The sequence below is a fragment of the Haliaeetus leucocephalus genome, unplaced genomic scaffold (genome assembly GCF_000737465.1).
Source record: "Haliaeetus leucocephalus isolate CR32 unplaced genomic scaffold, Haliaeetus_leucocephalus-4.0 Scaffold752, whole genome shotgun sequence".
NCBI classification, from domain to species: Eukaryota; Metazoa; Chordata; class Aves; order Accipitriformes; family Accipitridae; genus Haliaeetus; species Haliaeetus leucocephalus.
Genome location: NW_010973188.1, coordinates 1,550,859 through 1,572,835, shown reverse-complemented (window position 1 = coordinate 1,572,835; position 21,977 = coordinate 1,550,859). Strand labels below are relative to the sequence as shown.

General features: G+C 46.6%; 1 protein-coding gene across 1 annotated transcript in view; it reads right to left on the bottom strand.

Moving 5' to 3' along the window:
• The window catches only part of MDGA1 (MAM domain containing glycosylphosphatidylinositol anchor 1), a 142,022-nt gene that overhangs the window by 119,595 nt on the left and 450 nt on the right, over positions 1-21,977 (bottom strand). The gene's annotated exons all lie outside the window — the stretch shown is intronic.

Sequence of the window (21,977 nt, the reverse complement as noted above, 5' to 3'; positions counted from 1 at the left end):
CCCTTGGTTTTTAATTTTTCCCCTCTAGCCTGCATTCCTCAGAAACCCTGGCGCAGCCGTTGCTCTGCCTGTTGTCTAGAAAGCCATGCTACAAGCTAGAGGAACATTCCTTGGGAATGTGGCTGGCAGCCCTCCTGCAGCAGCTGGCACCCTTGCCAGCTGGGCAGAGGAGCGTGCCCTCTGCCAGCCCTCCCTCCAGCACCCTAACAAGCCCTGTACTGACTATAAAAGCAACAACTGCCCCGATACTGTTAAATACTCTCCTAAATATTACAAAACGCTGCTGTCATTGTCCCCATACATGCTCCCCTCATGCCATCAACTGCAGGGACCTGTGCTTGACTGCTTTAAAAATCTCATAAACTTTCCCACTCTTTCTCAAAGCTGGAGTTACTGCTCTCCCCGGCACCCAGGCTGGTTCCCTGAAAGTTATGGCCAAGTCAAAAATAAACTCATGGTTTAAAAATTGCACAGATTTAAGATTTAAAGTACTTATTTATTTCTGACTTCCTACCTCCTTCTAGGTGTTTCTGTGACCATCACTAAATTAAAGTAGAACAAGGCTGAGGAGAATTCCAGACAATTTTAAGAGCTAAAAACAGCATAAGGAGAATGAACCCATCCTATTACCCCCCCCCACACACCCTTTGCTTTTATACAAAGGAAGGTTTTCTTCTCTTCCCTTCTTTACTAAAAGGATTTTTCCACCTTAGGCTCCTGTATTTGGACAAGTAATGGAAAACAGGCAGCGTGGTATCACTGGTTAATGTGGAAGCCCAATACAGACTTAAGGATCAGGAGCTTGGTCAGCTAAGTTTAGAGGTCTTCTCCAGTTCTTATATATTTCAAGATGATGTATTTCAAGACACAGCACTGACTTTTCTGGCCTTCTCAGAGGCAGAGTGCACATTTCTATGCATAAACAAGGCCTTTCCAAATCACCTCCCCATCTCTCCAACCCATGACTTTACAACTGCCTCATTACCACAATAGGCAGGCTAAACCCCAAACCTGGCAGTCTCAAGGCTAGCACAGGGACTGTCAGGAAGGAGTTGGCATCAGAACTGCTGGTGACCCAACAGACACTAGAAACCATGAGCCTTGCTAACCTCATCAGGTTTTTCACTATTGAGATTCTGGCAGCTCTTGATAGCTGCAGGAACTGGATTCAAGGGGTGCTGAGACTGTTTCCTCATCTGGATTACTTCTGAGGGCAGACAACGGGGAGGAGTAAGAAGGGGAGCTCCATCTCCTTATGGCACCCTCAGCACGGCTTTGGGTGGAAGCTGGGGCCCAAAGCTTCTTGTTAACAGGCAACTTCTGGCAGACCCCAAGAAACCATTAGGATCCAGCAACTCCTGTAACAGGCTCTTAACCTGAGAAGCAGGACCCACACTGGCCCTCTCCAGCAGGAGCAAATTGGGGTCAAACCAGTTGTGAGCCCAGCTGAACCAGGCTGAAAGCCGCCAGTGAGGAGAGCCAGCCAGCCATCCTCAAAGGAAACCTGTTCCTCAGCTAGTACTGGCAGCACATGGAGGGAAGGTGTAAGCAGGAAGCAGAGACCACTTTTTCCTTCTCTCCCCATCTCTTTAAAATGCTGCAGGGAGGGCAACTTTCTCCTCCCTGGGGCAGCTTTGACATGGCAGGTCTGTGCATCCTCGCTGCCAAGGGGATGCCCCACTCTCCTGGGCAGGAGAGCCTGCTGCAGTGCCCAGAAAACCCAAAGAGAGAGATGGAGGGTGCTCAGCTCAGAGTTTAATCAGGCATTTTTTTCAGCCAGTTACCTGGCTCAAGCTTGATTCCCACTTGAGAAGCACCACCCCGCAACCCCCACAACAGGGCCCCCCTCTGTACACTGTGCAAATTGGAATACAAATCAGAGGAAAAAGCTTTCCTCTGTTTGAACAAATTGCTATAGATTCACCCCCGTCTCAGGTCAGAGCCCCCGATGGGAAATATTTTCACTGGCTGACTGCTAATAGACTCTGGAGCAGCCATTGGATCAATACCTGAATAAGAAAATTAGCCAAAGCACACAATCTGATTTTGCCTTGTTTTGAATTACAGCAGGTTTGTGTTTATTTCACTCCCTTTTCCCTCCTTCCTTCTCTAGCACACTTCCCCCATCCTTGCTCCCTGGTTACCTATCTATCAAATCTAGTCAGATTTGTGGGAATATAATAAAGTATGTGCAGGAAGATGTAATGCCTTTTGAAAAATGTTTACATGCATTAATATTTCCTAGTGAAACTACAGCACTGCCACTCCCTCAGAGGAGACGGTTTGGGAGCAACAGCAAGATTTTCACACTCTCTCCTCAAAAAAGCCATATGCAAGCAATATAAAAAAAAAAAATCTACAAAGCAGGAGTGGGGACTGGCTGCACGCTCCCTCTCAGAAAACCCAGGAGGTCAGCAGAGAGGTTTCAATTTTGGGAAATAAAAGATAATAATAATAAAAAAGCAGCTCAGTCCCTTCATTCAATGTTGGTAGCAATGGAGATGTGTAACTACACCTGAGCTAGATTTCAGATGCACAGAGGGCAAGACAGACACTAGAAGTCACCCCCATTCTTTGAAAGACTTCACCAGCAAGGGAACAAGCAAAGTTGATGCCTTTCCCAGTAATTCAGTGCTGTGTTTCTGGCAGGTGAATAGAGACCCTGCTAACTTCCCAATCTTTTCTTTATAGTTTAGAGCCTATTTCATTTTAATCTGGTAATGGACCTACAAGAGGGGGGGAGACAGAGGAAAAAGAACACAGATACTAAGCACATTAAAACCAAGAATGCTACCAAACCAGCTGTCCAGGTAGGACTCATTGCTCAGATAAAATTCAGTGGGAGTAAAATAATTCCTTCTACTTCCTACCCCAGCATCCCACTCTCCATGCCACCTACAACTGTGTCAAATGAAGAGAGAAAGCAAGACTCAGTCTTCAGCTTCCTGCTCTAGCACATCACGCTGTGAAGCAAAGCCACCAACCGGGCGCCTATGGAGAACTCAAAGTGTAAAGAAACCCCAGAGCATTCAACGTGAGATGAAGTTCCCCTATCACATTAGCACACCACAAGTAGCTTCAAACTAAACAGGCTGAGCAGGACCTGACATCCCCTTTACAAATCTTCCCTGAGAAACTGCGCACATCTTTTCCCACCCCGTCATTTACTGCTACACACCGGGGACACAACCCTCTTCTCTTGACATGGTGCACAGCACAGGACATCTGCTAGACACTCCCTGCTTTTGAATCAAGCAAAAAGACCGGGTATCGCGCAAGAGACCCTGCAAAATGCATTTGTGTAATAAATATGTATATATTATATATGTATACACACACATACATCTATGTATACACACACAGAGATTTTACTCCCTGGGGTATGTCGTCAATGGGTTTGTTACCCTTTTCCACCATCTCTAACCCCATGTTTGTTTAATCTTTATGTTATGCTCACAGAATAATACTAAGTATAACTATTACCAGAGATTATGCTGCACATATTGGAAAATGTACAAATGTCTACCCATGCATCTTTAGTTTCCCTGCTTGTCTGTGGCAGACTATGCCAGGAGTGTACTAATTACAGCATGTTAATCAAAGAACTTTAAAGAGGAAGATAGGCCATAAAGCAATCCTTTCCATAAACACCATGTAGCAAGGACCATCTCATCGGAAGAAACCAGGAAAGTCACTTTCCCAGAAAGCAGCACTTACATACTGGATCAAGTCCAGCAAGGGACCACCAAAACAGTCAGGCAGGTGGAGCATATGGTGTATGAAGAAAAGCCGAGAAAAGTTTGGGTGGGTTTCTTTGCTTGTTGGTTTTGTTTGTTTGTTTTTCCCCAAGCGAGATCTTACTGCTATTACCTAAATTGGGATGTGGTGGAGGCAGGGGAAGATGGACACAAAGTCAGACTCTCCTCAGAGATGCATGGTGAAAGGAAGATGGGCAAAAGCCACCTCATGCAACACAGGAAATTCCCATTGGCCATAAAGACAAAAGTATTTCACCATAAAGGTGGTCAAACACCAGTTGAGGGGCCCAGAGAGCTTAAGACCCTCCATCCTTGGAGATGCTCAAAATTCAGCTGGATGAGGTCCTTAACACCCTGCCTTAACTTCAAAGTGGCTCTAACATCAAACTAGCCCTGTTTTGAGCAGAGGGCTGGACCAGCTCACTTCCAGAAGTCCCTTCCAATCTCAATTATTCCATGAAGTAAGGAAAGCAACAAAGTGCTAGATTGGCACCACCTGGACGACAGGGTTTGCTCTGTGCCCTTACCCCCTCCAGTGGGGAACAGAGGCCACACCACCTTGAAAATGCCACCCCCCCCCCCCCACCTCTGGACTTAAGCTAACATCCCAACTTGGAGATGTAGAAGCAAGGTAAAATACCAAAACCATCAAGGAGGACTGTCATGGACATTAGACTTAATAATGTATTTTTCTTTTGCTTATTTGGGTTTTTTGTTTGTTTGGGGTTTTTTTGGTTTGTTTGGGGTTTTTTTGGTTTGTTTGGTTTTTTAAAACTTGTTCCATTATTGCAGATGTTGAGAGATGAACAAGGGGTTTTGTGGTTTAGGGCCTCTAAAGCAGACTGCAGTCCAGGCAGCAGGAATCTCTGTCCATCCTTTCACTGAGATTCAGACTGAATCCTCAATTACAATTACTTTGGTGCAGGTTTACATCTCTGGGCTTCGCCATCCCCCAGAAAAAGGTAAGAGGAATGGAAAGATGCCACAGATTAGATGCAAGCTCAGTCCCAAGGAAACAGAACTGTAGGGTTTCTTTTTTCCTGTAAAAACAATCATGGATTTCCCCTCTGCCCTCCATGTACAGTGTTGGTTTTCACCATTATGAAGTTGCTGTACTGTTTCCTCCCTTGAGGACCATAAAACTCAGAAAGAGCTTCTGGGAAGGCGGACACAGAGCTCCCAAAACAATGCAAAATGTCACAGCCTTCCCCAGGCAGGGATTCCAGGGGAATCTAGCAGATTATCAGAGAGACAAAAGCAGTTTTCCCCAAGTGGATGAATGATGCCTTTGCTGTATTGCCTACAACTGTACTGCTCACCTACGGTACCTCACTGCTGCTGTGGGCATGCATGCTCCTGGGGGAGAGCCACCAAATACTGGAGAGGATGAATAGACCAGCTATGAAAGGGGAAGAGTCACTCTCCTGAGAGACTGGAAGGAAAAAAGAAAGGTCACTGTACAATTTAAGTAGATGAGGCTTCATGCAATTCTTCTCTTCAGTAAAAAGGACTGCACTTAATTCAACCTAACCATCCCCACATGCTGCAGAAGTACTGCAGTTTTACACTTATTACTCATGAGTTACCTAAGAAACAACAAAACCCTAGTCCAGCAGCAATGCACATTATAAGCACACAAGTATCACAAGGAGACAGCTTCCTTTCTCCACCCTGGGAATTTTAGTGTTCAAAGGTTGTTCTGTCCTGGAACATGGAGAAGTTGAGTTTTGGCTTCATTTTAGTGTCAGCAGTGGGCTCACAGGTACCCTGACCCAGCTTACCACCCACGAGGAAGGGCAGTGCTCCAGGAGACATACCAACTCCAGAAGCACTCAAGCACTGACAGACCTAGAGCCCACACTTCTTCCTGGAGGGTGATGAGAAGACGGACAAGTAATCTGGGAATGTATCTGCCCAAGAAAGAGGCAATAAATAAATAAAAAAAAAAAAAAATAAAGGCAAAGACAGCAATAATGCCTGTGTTAGGAATATCATGGACTGAATTCATGTGTGTAAATCTACACACTTGGTTGGCCAAAGAAGAGGGTGAGGCTGGCAAGATGTCTCTAGGAAGAAAAGCAGAGTGAGGGAGCACTGGGAATCTGAAAAGCTACTTGACAACAGCTGAAAGTAAGCTTGCTTTCTCACTCTTGGTCTGAAATGGAAGCTGTGATGACAGTTTACACCAGCAGAGTAAATGCAAGAGCAGAGATTGTTAGTGTGGCTACAGAAGCAGCCCTGGAAGACAGCAGCCCTGCCTCAGTTCACACCTGGTTTCACACAGTCCTCAAGAGACCCAGGAGCTGGCCCTTGAACCCAAACTCCCAGCTCCCTGATGACCACCAGGCCAGGTTCTCGCCCCAGTGAGATGATACATTTAATGTCAAATGTGTATGAATAATTACACAAATATTAACAGAAAGGAAAGGAGAGACATGAACATAGCGGAAAAGTCCATCTGCTCTGGTTAGCAGGGCAATCTAAACACATTATGCCTAGGTCCTTCTCAGGCATTTCTCCAAGAGTAAAAAATATAATCTGGCTATATTTGACAGATTGAGGCTTGATTCACAGCAACTTTGGAGGCCTGTATGCACCCACACAGCTTCCACAGCATACAAGGTATTTGGAAAATAAAGACCAAAGCAGCAAAGGCAGCGTGAGGACCTACAGCACTGCTCAGACCCTTATGCCTCCCACACAAAGAGAGCCACCACAAACTAGCCATAAACCCAGGAGGTGGAGAAGGACAGAAAGTTGTCATGCAAGGTACTACCTAAGGGAACATCCCCTGGTTGCAAGGGAAGCTCCCCCCCACCTCACACAGCTGTCATGTGCCACCGGTCTGTATCTAACTCATTAGAAGTGAACCATTCAGGTTAAAATCAGGAGACTCAAGTTGCAAATATCAACCCTTCCAAATGGAGACCAGTTACAAGCATAGCTGGCCAAGCCACACATATGAATACCACGAGGCAGACAGGTGTCCCAGTAAGGGAAAGGGACACGGACAGAGCACTCCGCTGTGCTGAGCTCTCCAGTCACCATCTCTTCAGCAGATGCTGAAGATACTCCACACTTCTCCAAAAGAGTTCAAAAGCTTTGTGGAAGAGGGTCAGGAAAATACCCCTTGCCAGCACCACACCTGCTACTTAATCTTATTCATATACAAAGATCAAACCAAGCTACTGTTTGCCTTCAATGCTTTAACTCAGTTAAAGGCATCACTGGCAGCATTTCCATGACACTTGGTTTTACCTTGCTGCCACTTCAGTGGTAGGAATTGCTGTTGTATTTGGACTTTTGCATGCAGGGAAGCAAGGAAAAAGGGCTTTCTTCAGTTGCAGACCTCTTGCAGGATTTTATTGACATACTCATTTTATGTGCAAAAGCATACAGTTAGACTTTCTTTGCAAAGCCCTCTCTTGCAGAGCCAATATCTGTATTTAAACTAAATGATAATCTATCCCCTTAATACAGCTTTTATTGTTCAAACGAATATTATTTTAAGCAAAGTGGATCCAGGAGGGATTCTGAAGGTGAAACAATAGGAACCGAGGAGAGAGGAGGCAGAGGGGAAGACAGTGGGGACAATGGAACAAAGACTCCCCACCACCAGGCCCTTATCTCCAAAGCCAAGCGAGATCCTGAACACTAAATCTATTTATGTCCCTTCCTTCTAGCTGTACTTTTTAAGGCCACCAGAGAAGTTAGGGAACAAATGTAGGTGACAAATGACAGGAGAAAAGTTTTCAACCAGTGTAATGCAATTAAGCAACAGAAAGGAAAATTTCCTCTTATCCCAACACAGGAGTCCTGCAGGAAAGCAAAGGGGGGGGGGGGGAGAACCCGAAACAGCTCTTGCCAGCTACCTCCAATTCACTTCAAGACAGCAAGTTGCAAGAGTGACAGGCCTGCAGTCTTGAGGAAAGGACACTCAAGTAGTATCACATACCAGAGAAAACAGCCAAAAACTTTTGGGGTAGGAAAGATTGGGTTTTGCATTATTCCAGACTCACCAACAAAAGTGGAGGCATAACTTGCTGAGAGTTAAGCTGTAGTTCAAGTATAATAAGAATTACCCCATTCTGGAATAATCACAAGCATAATCCAGGTCTTCCAGAGTAGTGAGTTTTGAAACCAAAGTGCCCAGACACTCTTCAAGCCCAGAGAAACAAGGAATCCTCCTACAGAAACCACCACCTTACAGAGTAGATCCAGAAAACAGCGACTACAGAGCTTGGTCTCTCCAGCAGCACGTCACCTAGCTAGCCTGAGTCTCATGGCGCTGCACTCTGGTTGTACAAAGCAAGCATGCTTTATGAAGAGGGTTCACACTCAAGGATTTTCTGTGTTTTGATGACAGGTCTGCTGTCGGGTTCTCCAACAGCAGCTCGCAGAAGGCAGCTCAGGGGCTGCCTGAGAGAGTGGCAGCAGCTCAGTGACAACAGCAACCAGGCATAAGATGCTCATCAATGCATCAAAGTGGAAACTGCCACAAAACTAAAAATTTCCCTAGTCAAAATTTAATGGTGATGGAGGGGGTGAGGGGGAGGAAATCAGATGTCCATGAAAACCTGTAAATTACTAAGACAGGACACCACACAAAAAACAGATGCTGCCTGTCTATGCCCTCCCCCTTCACAGCCAGATGGAAACACCTCACTGAAATCACCAGCTTCATCTTCAAAACATCTGTCCAAGGCAGATAAATGGCACCACCTTCCATTCATACAAGCAGAAGGCCAGGAGAAACTAACAGATCTGGCCTTTTTTGTGGTTTGTTTTAAGGCACTTTTTTTTTATTTTTAAACATACTTGGCTTACACTGAAGTCTAAAAAAAAAAAAAGTCATAAAGGAAGACTGACAGCAACAGGATCCAAGCCATTATGTGCAGCATTTCAGGCCATCTTTACTAGAGCAACAGTTCATCTGGATTTAACTCCCTTGCCTTACAATTAAGATGCTACCTACATGAGTAGCACAGCAGAGCCAAAAACTGTAGCCAGGAAGATGAATCCTCTAAGGTTTCTCTCCACCCTATTTCTAACTTCTGTTTTCCCAGAGGATCTGAAGAAACACAACCATTCCTCCCAGCCAGAAAGTAGCACAAAGCCTGGAGTCAGAGTCTGGCCAGCAGCTTTTGCTGGTAGAACAGGGGCACAACAGTTGCCTGCTCATGCCCCTGCAGCTGCATCGCTTCCTTCTGGGCTAATGAGTAAAAAGTCATCTGTGTCAGCAAGGCCAGCAGGTGTGACAAAGCACATGCAAGAAATAAGACCTTATATCAACAAAAATCCAATCAGCCAAATATGCCTCAAAAAATAATTACAATGACTAACTGGATCAGACAAAAAAGGAGAAATAAAATACAGGAAAAAATCAGAAGAGTTAGTTCAGAAAACAAACGCCTTAATTACAAGCTATCACCCATTTTACACCACTTTGGGCTCCAGCTTTGGTGATACCTACAGCTGTTTCCCACAGACAACAGCAATGCTCACAGAGCATCCCAGACCTTAAAAAAAGTATATAGGAGTACATAGGCAAAAGCTACATTAAACCCTCCTGTTTCTTGCAACAGGGGTGCTAAGACTAGCCCCCTTTTACATGACCCTGGAATTACAGCTGTCTCCCTCTGGGAGACATGCAGTCCCATTCACACAAGTCTTCTGCCTGGTGGGGACGGCAGTTCTCACTTGCTCTTCCAATCCCTCATTTTCAACCGCAACAATGTCATGGGTATTATTGTGAGGCCAATGAAAGAAAGAAATATTCTCACTCCTAGAATTTACACACCATCAACAGCATCCATTTCTTTTCTCTCTCTCTCTTTTTTTTAATCTAGCAATAGCTAGACACATTTCTTTCTCTTTTCCCTGTTTACCTCACCAAGCATATCACAGATCCTAGTGCTTTTTAGCACCTTCCCCTGCTTCCTCCTTCTGCAAAGCTTTTATTTAGGCCTAACAAGCAAAAAGCTCATACGATGGTTTCCTCCCCCACCCTCCTCACTTACTACTTCCTCTAGCCTTGTTTTGAGACAATCAAATGCAATTCTTAAATTAAAATCCACTTATTAAGAAATAGCTCTGCTGGAGCTTTCCTGCACACTGCTCTACACAAGGAAAGAAAGTTTGCGATGCTGTGATGCAGGGCTCGCTCCTCATTTTTCTTTACTGCTTTTTTAAGTGTCTGTACAAAATGCTCTGCTGACCCATCTGAAGCTAAGTGATAAGCACCTGATCTCCTGTTTTACCAAATGTCTCTTATGCAAAACCATCTCCTTAAGCAAGCCATATGCTGCAAACATACTTTGAAATGTCTCCATAATAATCCGAGAAGCAGAACTGTTTGTCAAATAGCACACACACTGCTGCTGGCCACTTGGAATAACCATCAGCCACAAGTAGGTACATATGCTCATTGTGATCTGTAAAAATCAGCATGGCATCTTTGCCAAGGCTTAGCAAATGCCAGAGTGGTTTCTGATTTCAATAACTACTGTTCACTTTGGCTAATTTCTCCTTTTACATGGAGTTTCAAGCCTGATTACAAACTACGAATATGTAACAAACCGCTCCTTTCAATTTGTTGCGGTGATATTCATGCCTTTCACCCAACATGCCAACATGAAAGATTTATGGTATTAATCATGCACATCATAATAAACAGTCATTCTCTACTGTCAATTGCATTTTTCTGCTGAAATAACGATGAAAGTCCTGAGCTGCTTATCATTTGACCAGCCAGAAAACAAACTATTATTGTACTATTTTAACCAAAGCTGGAGCTTAGTTTCTATGGGTAACGTCTTCAGATGCATAGTTCAGGAGCTTGACTATCCCATTTTGAAAAACAATTTAGAAACTTAATCACAGCTAAATGCAGGGCTTGTGTGTGCAAGGAGTTATTCAGGAATAGCTTTTCAAAATTCAAAATTAATTCTAGACCTGTTGTCTAGAGGCTCTCTTTCCCAACAGCAAGCTGCATTAAGCCAGCCTGCATTCCCACATTGCAAGCTCTGCTTGCTTGAAAGATACGACAGAGCAAGAACCCTGGCATTTTTCTTGCTAGAGTTAGCAGCTACTGGATTGCGGTAGCTAAGCTGCTGCAGCCCTCAAGCTTTAACTGCACCCCACAATAAGCTAGCTAGTGGGATTTATAGGATCACTACCCAGTTGCACAGCCAGGAGTTGAGTATATTTGTTTGCACTGCAAGCCAAAAGCAAGCATGAACCTGGTGTAGGTGCCCCACAACTTACTTATCAAGGAGTCAAGCACAGTATGTTGCTGCCTGGTGACCCCAGGTGCAGGGGGCTCAGCACACACTGCAAAGCCCGCTCAAGATGTTGCATAAATCGTTGGAGCACAGGCCAGGCTGAGCTCCACAGTGTTACAGCTGTACTGTGATCAGTAACTGAAACAGCCAATTTAAAGCTAGCTCAAGAGTGCACCCAGAAGTTACAGTTCTACTTTTGTGGAGGCATAGTGTACGTGCACCCTAAATCGATTTGTTTGCAGAAATATTCCCCTAATCCCACTGTCTCATAGCATTGCAAAGCTCCTGTATTCTTATCCAGTTTCCAAGTGTTCCGCATTTGTAGAGGTGCAGGGAATAGCAAAGCGCCGTCTTTCACTACACCTTAAAATGGAGATCTTCCCAACACACAGCTAACACCACTGCCCACTTCTGAGTTCCAATTTGCAGATATAAGGTCTTATCATTCAGCAATTATTTGATGACTGATGAAGACAATCTCCTTCTCAAACACATAATTGTGAATTTTAATTGCTCTAAATATAAAAGAAAAATCTCTCTTTCAAAAAAAACCCCAACCAACAACGAAACCACCAAACCAAAATCACGGACGTTAATGCCTTTCGGCCTTTGTTAGCATTTGGGAAACAAACACTAGCAATTTCTTCTTCCTATCTTCATACTTGTAAGAAAAATAGGAATACGGCTTAGCACATACTTAAAATAACAAAACGTGTTGGAATATTCAGACTTTCTTTTTGCTTCTTCGAAAGCTGTGCTCTGCTCTGGCATCCTGAATCCTTGATTCTGAGATAACTGGATCAGAGCCTGTTTTCAATTACTTATTCCTTCTTATTGAGGATGTATTTACCTTGGATCTATCAGCCACAGGGATTGTACTTAATACCAGCTGCACTTTACCAGAGAGAAAAGGATGGTTAAAACTTCGCTGATGTTCGATTCTTCATTCTGCCATGGGCAAATCACTTAATCTCCATCTCATTTCCCCACATGCAGAGTGGAATAACTGTAGGCAACACAGGCGTTGTAAAGGTGGAAGTTCATTGGTATTACAGTGATGGGAAACACATAAACCCACAAGAAATCCTACTTGTGCACTCTGAGAGGATTTTCAGGGTCTAACAACTTCAGTGGAAATGCCCCAGACCAGTTAAGTTTTCTTAACACCCCAGCTGGATTCACTTGACTGGCAGGGGAGTTCAGTCTCCCATCCCCAGCTGGCTCTTGCTGCTCAGGTTACTTTTGTGACCCTCAATTTCTCACATTTCCACTATTTCAAGGGATGATCTGAGTCAGAATAATCCATTTATGAAACTTACAGACAGTCATTCTTTACTGTAATTCTACAAATGCCTTTTTGCACCATACAAGGCACGCAGCAAGCACCAGAAGGTGAAATGCCATTTGTAAGCAAAAGCCATTTTGCCACATTTCTCAAGCATCTGTCTGAATCACATCTTTGTTTTTCCTTTTTATTTCATCACAAAGGCACACAAGAGATGCACAAGATTCCCATCCACATTTATTTTAAAACAATTTACGCCAATTAGTGAAGGACCATTTCCTTCTGAAACAGGAGCAGCAACGGCAAGCAGCTACTCTTGTATTAAATGTCCACCTGCAGACATCCTAAAGCCTTTCTCACAGCTTGACTTTAGCTTTCAATGTTATGTCAGTTCTTCTTTAGGCGACATTTGCTAATTTGTCTTTAGAAACTGCCGTTCTTACTGCACCTTTGTCAATTGCTATGCTCACCCTGCCATCATTTCCATTTACACAAACCCAGCAAAAGTATCTGCATGCCATTTGTCCTACACTACAGCTCACAGCGGAGAGAAACCACAAGCCAGCACATCACAGCCAGACAGATTTTTAGTTACATCAGTGATATCTCCCTTATGAAAGCTAAAGCAAAGGGATAACAGCCAACACCACATGCACGAGCGATTTGCAGCACGAGTGAAAGGAGCAACAGGAAAGCGAGAGGCTGGCCAGATCGATAAAAGGTGCTCGAGATCTCTGCTCGCCACCTTGCTGCATCCTCTCCCTGGAGGTCTGCAGCCCAGCACAGAGCCGTGACGTGCTCACAGAGCAGTGCTGGTGACTCCAAATCACCAGGCCGCTCTGGCACCACAGCTGTCCCCAGTGTGCTGTCCTGCCTTCTTTGCAACCACTGAAATATGTAACTGTATCTACGCTGCTGTTCATTACTAGCATGATAATAAGAACAGAGTGCTTTACAGAAGCATACAAAGGGAGCATCCTTCTCAGAGGAGTTTAAACATTACTAGACCATACAGCTCTCTGTGGATTCTGGGAATACAGTCATATAAGCATACGCTGAGGTAACCATATCACCTACTCTAGAAGAACAAGTAGAAAATTTAAAGAAATAATTATTTATATTCAGCTCTCTCTCTAGGTCCCTGGTTAACTTCAGACATCTCCCTTCACCAGCCACGGACCAGATTATTTAGGCATTAAAACTTAAGGTATTAGTAGTCAGAAGCTAACCTGGGATACAGCACAGCCAGTGCACTTGTGCAAAAAGCTCCCTATAGGCAGCCACCATGCTCTGAAGACAATGTTGCACTAAGCTAGGGCCCCTAAGTCATGTTTTCCCTAAGAGCCAAAGCACCATCATCAATCAAATGCCTCTGCTCTGGCACCCTCAGCTCTGCTGCCTCACAGAGCCAAGGAGATATACTGCAGCATTAATTGCCTCACCTGAACACCTTAGAGGCCCCAATAGCCAGCTGCCACCTTGCTGTCTTCTTTTCTCCTTCTGCCAGAGCAACATCTTCATCAATGACACAGACAGTGGGATCAAGTGCGCCCTCAGCAAACCTGCAGACAACACCAAGCTGAGCGGTGCTGTTGACACGCCTGAGGGACGGGATGCCATCCAGAGGCACCTGGATGGACAAGCTCAAGAAGTGGGCCTGTGTGAACCTCATGAGGTTCCACAAGGCCGAGCGCAAGGTCCTGCACATGGGTCGGGGCAACCCCCGGTATCACTACAGGCTAGGGGATGAAGGGATTGAGAGCAGCCCTGTGGAGAAGGACTTGGGGGTACTGGTGGATGAAAAGCTGGACATGAGCTGGCAATGTGTGCTCGCAGCCCAGAAAGCAAACCGTATCCTGGGCTGCATCAAAAGAAGCATGGCCAGCAGGTCGAGGGAGGTGATTCTCTCCCTTTACTCTGCTCTGGTGAGACCCCACCTGGAGTACTGCATCCAGCTTTGGGGTCCTCAGCAGAGGAAAGACATGGACCTGTTGGAGCAGGTCCAGAGGAGGGCCACAAAAATGATCAGACAGCTGGAGCACCCCTACTATGAGGAAAGGCTGAGAGAGTTGGAGTTGTTTAGCCTGGAGAAGGCTCAGGGAGACCTTATTGTGGCCTTTCAGTACTTCAAGAGGGCCTACAAGAAAGATGGGGACAAACCTTTCAGTAGGGCCTGTTATGATGGGACAAGGGGTAATGGTTTTAAACTTAAAAAGGGTAGATTTAATCTAGATATAAGGAAGAAATTTTTTACAATAAGGGTGGTGAAACACTGGAACAGGTTGCCCAGAGAGGTGGTAGATGCCCCATTCCTGGAAACATTCAAGGTCAGGCTGGATGGGGCTCTGACCAACCTGATCTAGTTGAAGATGTCCCTGCTCACTGCAGGGGGGGTTAGACTACATGACCTATAAAAGGTCCCTTCCAACCCAAACTGTTCAAAGGTTCTGTGAGGATCCCTCTTCCCTCATATCTGTTCAGATTCCTTTAACCCTACCTTTTCTTTCCAAGAACCAAAACCAAACAAACCCCCAAATGAACAACAACAAAAAATCTCCCAAACTTAACCACACGTATAAGTGAAGAAAAAAGAAATGGAGACTATGGTTGAAAAGCCAATTCAGAATTTAAGAGGCCTGCACTCACTTTATTGTTTGATCTTTTGTGGGAAACAGACAAGATGCTTCTGGAAGGAAACACTAGCACTTTCCCACTCCACAAGAGTATTACAAAGGGTGTGGGGGAAGGAATCATGAACTGCTTGGGTACAATGTGACAGAGCTTCACGCAAGCAGCCAGCACCAAAAACCTGGAAGCAGCAGCTCAGTCCCGGGCGTTCACGCCCGCGAACTTCGGCCTTGCTCCCACCCTCGGGAAGACGGGCAGGCGGGGTTTTCCCGAAGTCCACCAAGGTGGCAACGGAGAAGACGAGCTGCCTCCGGGCATTACCTGGCGCTCAGCCGACGCTACCGAGCCGGGGACAGCCCGCCTGTCACCCCGGGGACGCGCCGCCAACCCGCCCCCACGCGTGTCCGGCCCGCGCGGAGCCCCGCTTCTGCCGGGAGACGGGCGCTCCCAAAGCGGCGTTTCGGTTCCCACGGGGTTTGCCCTGAGCAAATCCCGGCACCCACCCCCTTACCCCCCCTCCCGGGGAAGGGGCGCACCCCCGGGCTCCCCCTCCCCCGCCGGGACGGTGCAACGCCTCCCTCTGCCGGACAGCGGCGGAGCGGCACGGCCCCGCCCCGCCGCCCAGATGTGCCCCCCACCCACCCAGATGTGCTCCCCAGCCACAGCAGGAGAGGAGCCGGCGGGCAGGACGGTGAAGGAGGGGCAGCTGCATTCGCCTTTCCCTTGGGCGGGAGGGAAGGCAGGAGTCGCCTGCAGCCGGCGAGCTGCACCTGAGCAGAGGTCAGGAAAGCAAGGGGGGAGCCGAATCCTCCCATCCGAGAAACACCTGGCACCAGGCATGAAAACTCTGAAAACTCTCTGCCTCCCAACAGGTCCTGTCCCTGCTAACCTGTTAGTAACAGCCCTTCTCTGACTTCACTTTTGTTGAGCCCAGATCAGCTGACGCCCAGGATCTCTTTTTTCCTGGCTCCACTTCTCAAATTCTTTCCTAGCTCTAATGCAGTGCTTTGGATTGTCAGCTCCATGCGTTATCACACGTTTAATTTTTTCTTTTAAACACTAAGCAAGTGCTTGGCTATAAAAAACAAACCTCTGTTGTTCCCTCAACCCCCTCCCCCAAATAAAGGGCAGTTTAAAGCTTTTTTCTTTTCAAAGCGAGTACTTTGGATCCTAACAGAGTAGAGACCTCACCAGTTAACCACGGGCACAGAGACATGGAACACAGGCGCTCTCCTCTCCCACTCCCTAGCAGCACATCACTGTCTCTGGTGGGGCCTGGAGGCCCTGCCAGATCTGCGTTCTGCTGCGCAGTGTCAGTGCCATATCCCTCCCCCTTCCTCCGCAAGTCTGGGGAACATTGGCACATTTTCCCCTCCTGAATTTAAACCTGTGCAATGCCAGCAGATGATGATTGGCAAAAGGTGGCTGGGACACAGGCACTTGATGTGTTCACCTTGACTGCTTGAGAGCAGATATGGTCTCAAAGTTTTCTTAGTGTTCTCAGTCTACATAAGACCTGGGCTACCACATCTAGCCTAAAGAAACCCACATCGTATTACCAGATGCGGGTACCCATAGCATCTCTGAGAACAAACCAACATTTTCCACTGTCTCTTGTCTGGAAGGCTCATCTTCCCCACAGCAAAATGCAGCCCCCTCTGAGGGCACAACACAGCAAACCCCCATGCACAAAAAATACCAACATGTCACCTACCCTCATGAGAACTTCACCACTGAACTGTCTCTCCAGAGCTACAAAGGCAAGCCAGTTGACTATGGACTTACCTTATGCTAAAGAAGCCTTTTGCAGGTAGAGTTCAGGACATTTCCATAAATGGAGTAAGAAACACCCTCTACCCCAAGCAGTCTTTCACTAGGAGAAATGCATCTCTCTCTATTGCTTTTGCTAGCACATTGGCATTGGGCAGAATGCAATTTTTTTCCACCCCCCAACTCTGCCCTCCTCATAACAAGCTGTAGCCACGCAGGCAAGACTCTTAGGCATAGATGATGCTTATTGAACGAAGAGAGCACGGTATGTGTTGAGGGAGGGACTGGAAGCCTGAAACTGCGCTTTTCAAGCAAGCAGAATGGCAGTAACTCCAGTCAAAACATTAGGGCTTCTGGTTGATGGTAAGTGTCACAAGATCTCTGACTTTCCAGCATAGAAGTCACTTAGACTTGTTCCTTAAAAATAAGAACAGCAGCCCCAGCAGCTCAGCAACCCTTACTGCCACTGCTGAATTGCTGTCTGACTACTGAACCTCCAAGGCCATCTTCTGCTGCATCTTCCATTTATCAGGAGCCACTTACTTTATCTCCCTCCCATCTCTCAAACTCATCTGAAATACATATATATATATTTCAAAAAAATCCAGTGCAAACCTGACACAGTGATAATTTTAAAAGCTATGCTGCTCATGTCAAATTATTCAACATCTGTCTTCATGTTCCCACAAAAATTAGCATAGGATGGTGGTTTCTGATGACACCGACAGTGAAATATTTTGACTTCTACCAGCAAGTTGCAAACAACCTGTCAAGAGGATAACGTCAGTTTTCTAGTACTGCATATCAAAGCCAATTGAGGGCTTATCTGGTGTGTGAAGCTACTGACCTGACCTAAAAAACAGAGGTTCTAGTGTCACAGGAGGGTGAATCTGACACACTACAGCTAGAGAACAGCAAGGCATGCTGAAGCACAGGGCTGGACAGATTCAGTGCCTTGACCTTAAAGAGCTGCTAAAGAACTATGCAAATCTTGGACCAACCCAGTCCTTCAGAGAAACTATTTCTATAGCCCTCCAGTTACAAAACTCATTCCTGTAACCAAAAGGTTACAGCCTAAGCCACCACAGATTTAAGGGCTGGACAACAAGGAGAAAAGGCTGAGCACAAAGAATGTGTGTACATCTGTGTATATACACACACATATGTATAGTTCGGAGGACCACTGTGCTCATACATTGCATTTTCCAAACAGAATCAGCCAAGACGTGGCTCACAGGAGCCAGCTCCACCGTTACTTTAGCCAGCGATCTGCTCACCCATTTCTGAGGGCACAAGGTACACTGGGATAACAGCAAGGAAGCTGAAAATCTCCTCATCTGGACTCTTGCTCCCACTGGCAAAACAGCTATAGTCAGGGGAAGGGAAGAGGGACTGATCCAGGTCACCAGGCTCGAGGTTAACACATTAAAGTGTGTCTGTGCCCCCAGCAGTTGGCAACAAAAGACACACACCAGTTGCAAGAGACTGTGAGGCATCCTACTTGGGCAATGCTGCATTGAAAACTCTAGGAAAAGAGGCTTTTACTTTACAGGTAAAAGGAGCAGGAAACAAATCATGTCACACATACATGAAATGAAGAAGTGTGGATGTTTATGGCCTAAACGCAGGATATGTTTTACCATGACACTCCTCCATCGCAGACACAAGAAAACATTCTTCCGCTAGATTTTTTGGCTGCCCGTAGTGGCATCTCATGGGTGATTCAGTGGGATGGTGTCTCTTTAAAGAAAGAGCTTTACTAGGTCATTTATTCCTCATGTCAGAGGCCAGGGCAGGACTACTCTGTACTGCAAGTGCTTCACCCCCACCAGTTTCAAGCACCTGAAGTAATGCAGCCCATCCAGCCGGCCCTCTGATCACGGTGCCAGGCAGCTTTCCCTGCTGCCCAGCCTAAACCTTCCTTTTATTCCCTTTCCATCACCTTGCTGTAGCCCCCATCACACACTGTGATGACCATTCCTGAAATGCCTTTTCTGCAGGTGAATTATGAGGGGCAGGGGACAAAACATCCCACTCTTTTATTCAGCCTGAAAGGCTGCTGCTGATCAGCTGGACTGTGCTAGTTGCAAGACAACCCAGAAATGTTAATTATATACTGCACATGGAGTAAGCAAAGCAGCAGCCCTGTGCACACTCTGAACCAGAGCTACACAAGTCTTGGAGTCTGCAAGGCTTACTAGGAAGCAAGAGGCATACTCTTCCCTTTGGGCCGCCCCCCCTCCAACCATCCTCCCCTTTCAGTCTAATTTATAGTCTTTAAGTGTTGATAACTCCAAGGCTGGAAGGGCAAGTCCCCTTTCTCCTTACCTCTTCCTCCCTCCCCCCCAGATTCTGACATTTCCTAGAGACTATTACAGCTTGCTCCTCATCTTGACCAGCAGCATTAATGCACCAGGATTGAAAGGCACACACAGTTGGGGAAATGGGGTACCACAAAAGGCTAATAAAAGTTGCCCCTTGGCAGCCTGCTGAACTGCCTCCATATCAGGCCAGCCTTGTCTTACTGCAACAAACAAGGCTGAAAGGATGGAATCAGCTAATGAGAAGAGGGTTTCAGACACACTTCAGTCATTACAACAAATGCCAATTTATATAACAAGCCTCTTCAGGTAGCAGGCTAAAAGCACCTTGACTCCTAATTAAATTGCACCTCCATTGCAAATGCTCCTTTCCCAGAAACCTCCTTACACACATTTTATTTATACCATTCATCTCAATAAACCTTTCCAACAACTGCGCTCTCCTAGACAGAGGTCTTTTGTGCACAACCATGTGGGTGTATTATTTAAAGGGTACATCACATGGATACTTTATCTAGTTTAATCTGATTTAATCTCAGCAGATTTACTAAAGTGAAATATATTTATAGACCCATATAGATGCCTCTCAGCATCTTCATCGCCATAAATAAATATTCAAAAGCAGAAAAACAGATCTGAACCATGATACTTGAGTTCCCATAATCTCTACATTAAGCGCCACATGAGACTGACATTCACGGCACAGAACACTCAAGTACAGTTTAAAGCTATGGCGAGAGACCAACATTTAGGACAAACTGAAGTGGAGGGGGGCAGTAGGAGTAGTTTCTAATCCTGCTTTAGTTATCTTTGCAAATAGAACTGTATCAATCCAGCTCTGCTCGAGCCATCAATGACAGCAATCTTGCATCCAAACAAACAGTGCTGGCTGCACAAGGCATGAAATCAGTGCAGGGCAGTGGACTGAAAGCAGGATTGGGAAAGACAATATGAAAACTATTAGTCACCATAGAAGTTTGCAGATACACAGCTCTGGGCTGCACTCGGAGACAGCTGCATATTAAGGCTCCTGATGATCTCAACAGACAGTTTGAAGAGGTAGGGGAGGGGAGAGGTAGGAAGAGACTGCATTTCTCCTTTGTGTAGTTAAATAAGAGAATACATAGTAGTAGTGTACCATTTTGGCTTAAAAGGATGCCTTCATCTTAGTGCATGTCTATATCTGTGCTTTCTTTTGTATACAGCTTCTCCAAGCTCTCTCTGAGAGAAAAAGACAAAAACATCAGTAAGTTATTCTGAAGATCTAATTTAGCAGCAACTCTATCAAATGAAAGTTCACTGAAGTGGATGAAAAAATACAACAGGCAACTTTCTAAAGCATATTTAAGCAAAACCAGTTTTAAGCTCTGTCCCTCTTGCTACAATCCTCAGCAGACAGGCCATTCTACAGCAAGTGACAGCTACTCAGCAGCAAGCACACTAAAATAAAATAATAGAAGTTCAGCTAGAAGCAGATTACCTGTTTTAAAGGATTAAATAACCTGCCCTGACCAGGTTTCTGTACCACAAACTCATTCTACTCCTCGTCTTTCCAGCCTTCAGAGGGTCCTACAATCTTCCTCTGGACATGCAGAGTGGGAGAAAACATATATACTGGGAGGAAGAAAGAAAAAAGAAAGGAAGCTAAACACCCTCTATTTAAAATGGTTATTTTGCGAAACGGACCCAAACTCAAATTAACATCCCAGCCCTCATGGAGAAAGGAGGAATTGTTTCCATTAAAGAAATACACCATTAAAAAGTGACCTACAAAGACTTACCCATCGTCAGTGAGACTGAACTGATCTTTGCCAGAGCTCACACAAGAGACTGGCTGCATGCTGTTAAAAAAGGGGGAGCGGGGGGGCTGGATTCTCTCACTGGGGTCTCTCTTCAGAGCTCAGAGAGCTTGGCTTGTTAGAGGCAGAGGCATGCCTTCCAGAAGGACTTTACAGCAACGCACAACTGAGTTGTAAGCCAAGATAAAGCCGGCTTGTATGAGAGGCAAGTCTTGTGGGTTGCTTTTATTTATTTTTTTCCCACTGTATTGGAAATGCAGATCTTGTAAAGCAAGAATTAAGAGAGGGCTGGGAGAGGGAAAAGGGGGGCTGCGCGGCTGGCTAAAGTAAATCCTGGCTGTTCTCTCAACCCAGGGCTTGTGCTCGGCGGGGGCACGGGGTGCCATCCCCAGCCTCTGCGCCCTGCCCCCCCCTCTGCCCTCGGAAGCGAAGGGGCTGCGGGAGCCAGACCTCACAGGGGGACACCTGAGCTTGCCATTTGCCGCCCTGTCTGCAAACAAGGAGGGGAAGTAAGCACCATAACTGCAATAATAATAATAAAAGAGGAAAAAAAAAAACAACAAGCAGCTCGACATCAGCTCTGCCACAGAGCACCCTCCCCCCCCGTCCTTAAGAAGAAAATCGGCAGCAAACTTCAATAGGGTGCAAAAGCAGCCTCACCCCTCGCCCCCCCCCGTCCCGGGAGGGGAGGGAGCCCGGCGGGGCTGGCCGCGGGTTGTGCGGGGGGAGCTGGGGCGGGGGGGGGTGCCGGCCCCGCCGAGCCGGGCAGACCCGGGGAGCACCGCCCCGCACGGCGGCGGCGGGGAGCGGGCTGCTGCCGGCAGCGGGGGAGACCCCCGGCACCGAGCCCCGGCGGGGCAGCGGCGGCCGCCCACCTCTTGCCTTCCCCGTTCCGGTGCTCCTGCACGGAAGCAAACCCGCAAGGGCAGCGCGGGGAGGGGATCCTCCGTCCTCCCCCGGCCTCGAAGAAACTGCAACTCGGAGGTGCTCCCAGAGCCGCGCCGCCGCGGTTCGCGCCGCCGGCATCAGCGTGGCGTCCCCACGCGAGGCGGGCGGGGGAGAGGGGAGGCAGGGCCGGGGCCCGGGGTCGCTCCCCGCGGCGGGCCTGGGTCCCCCCGGGCCCCCGGGCGGGC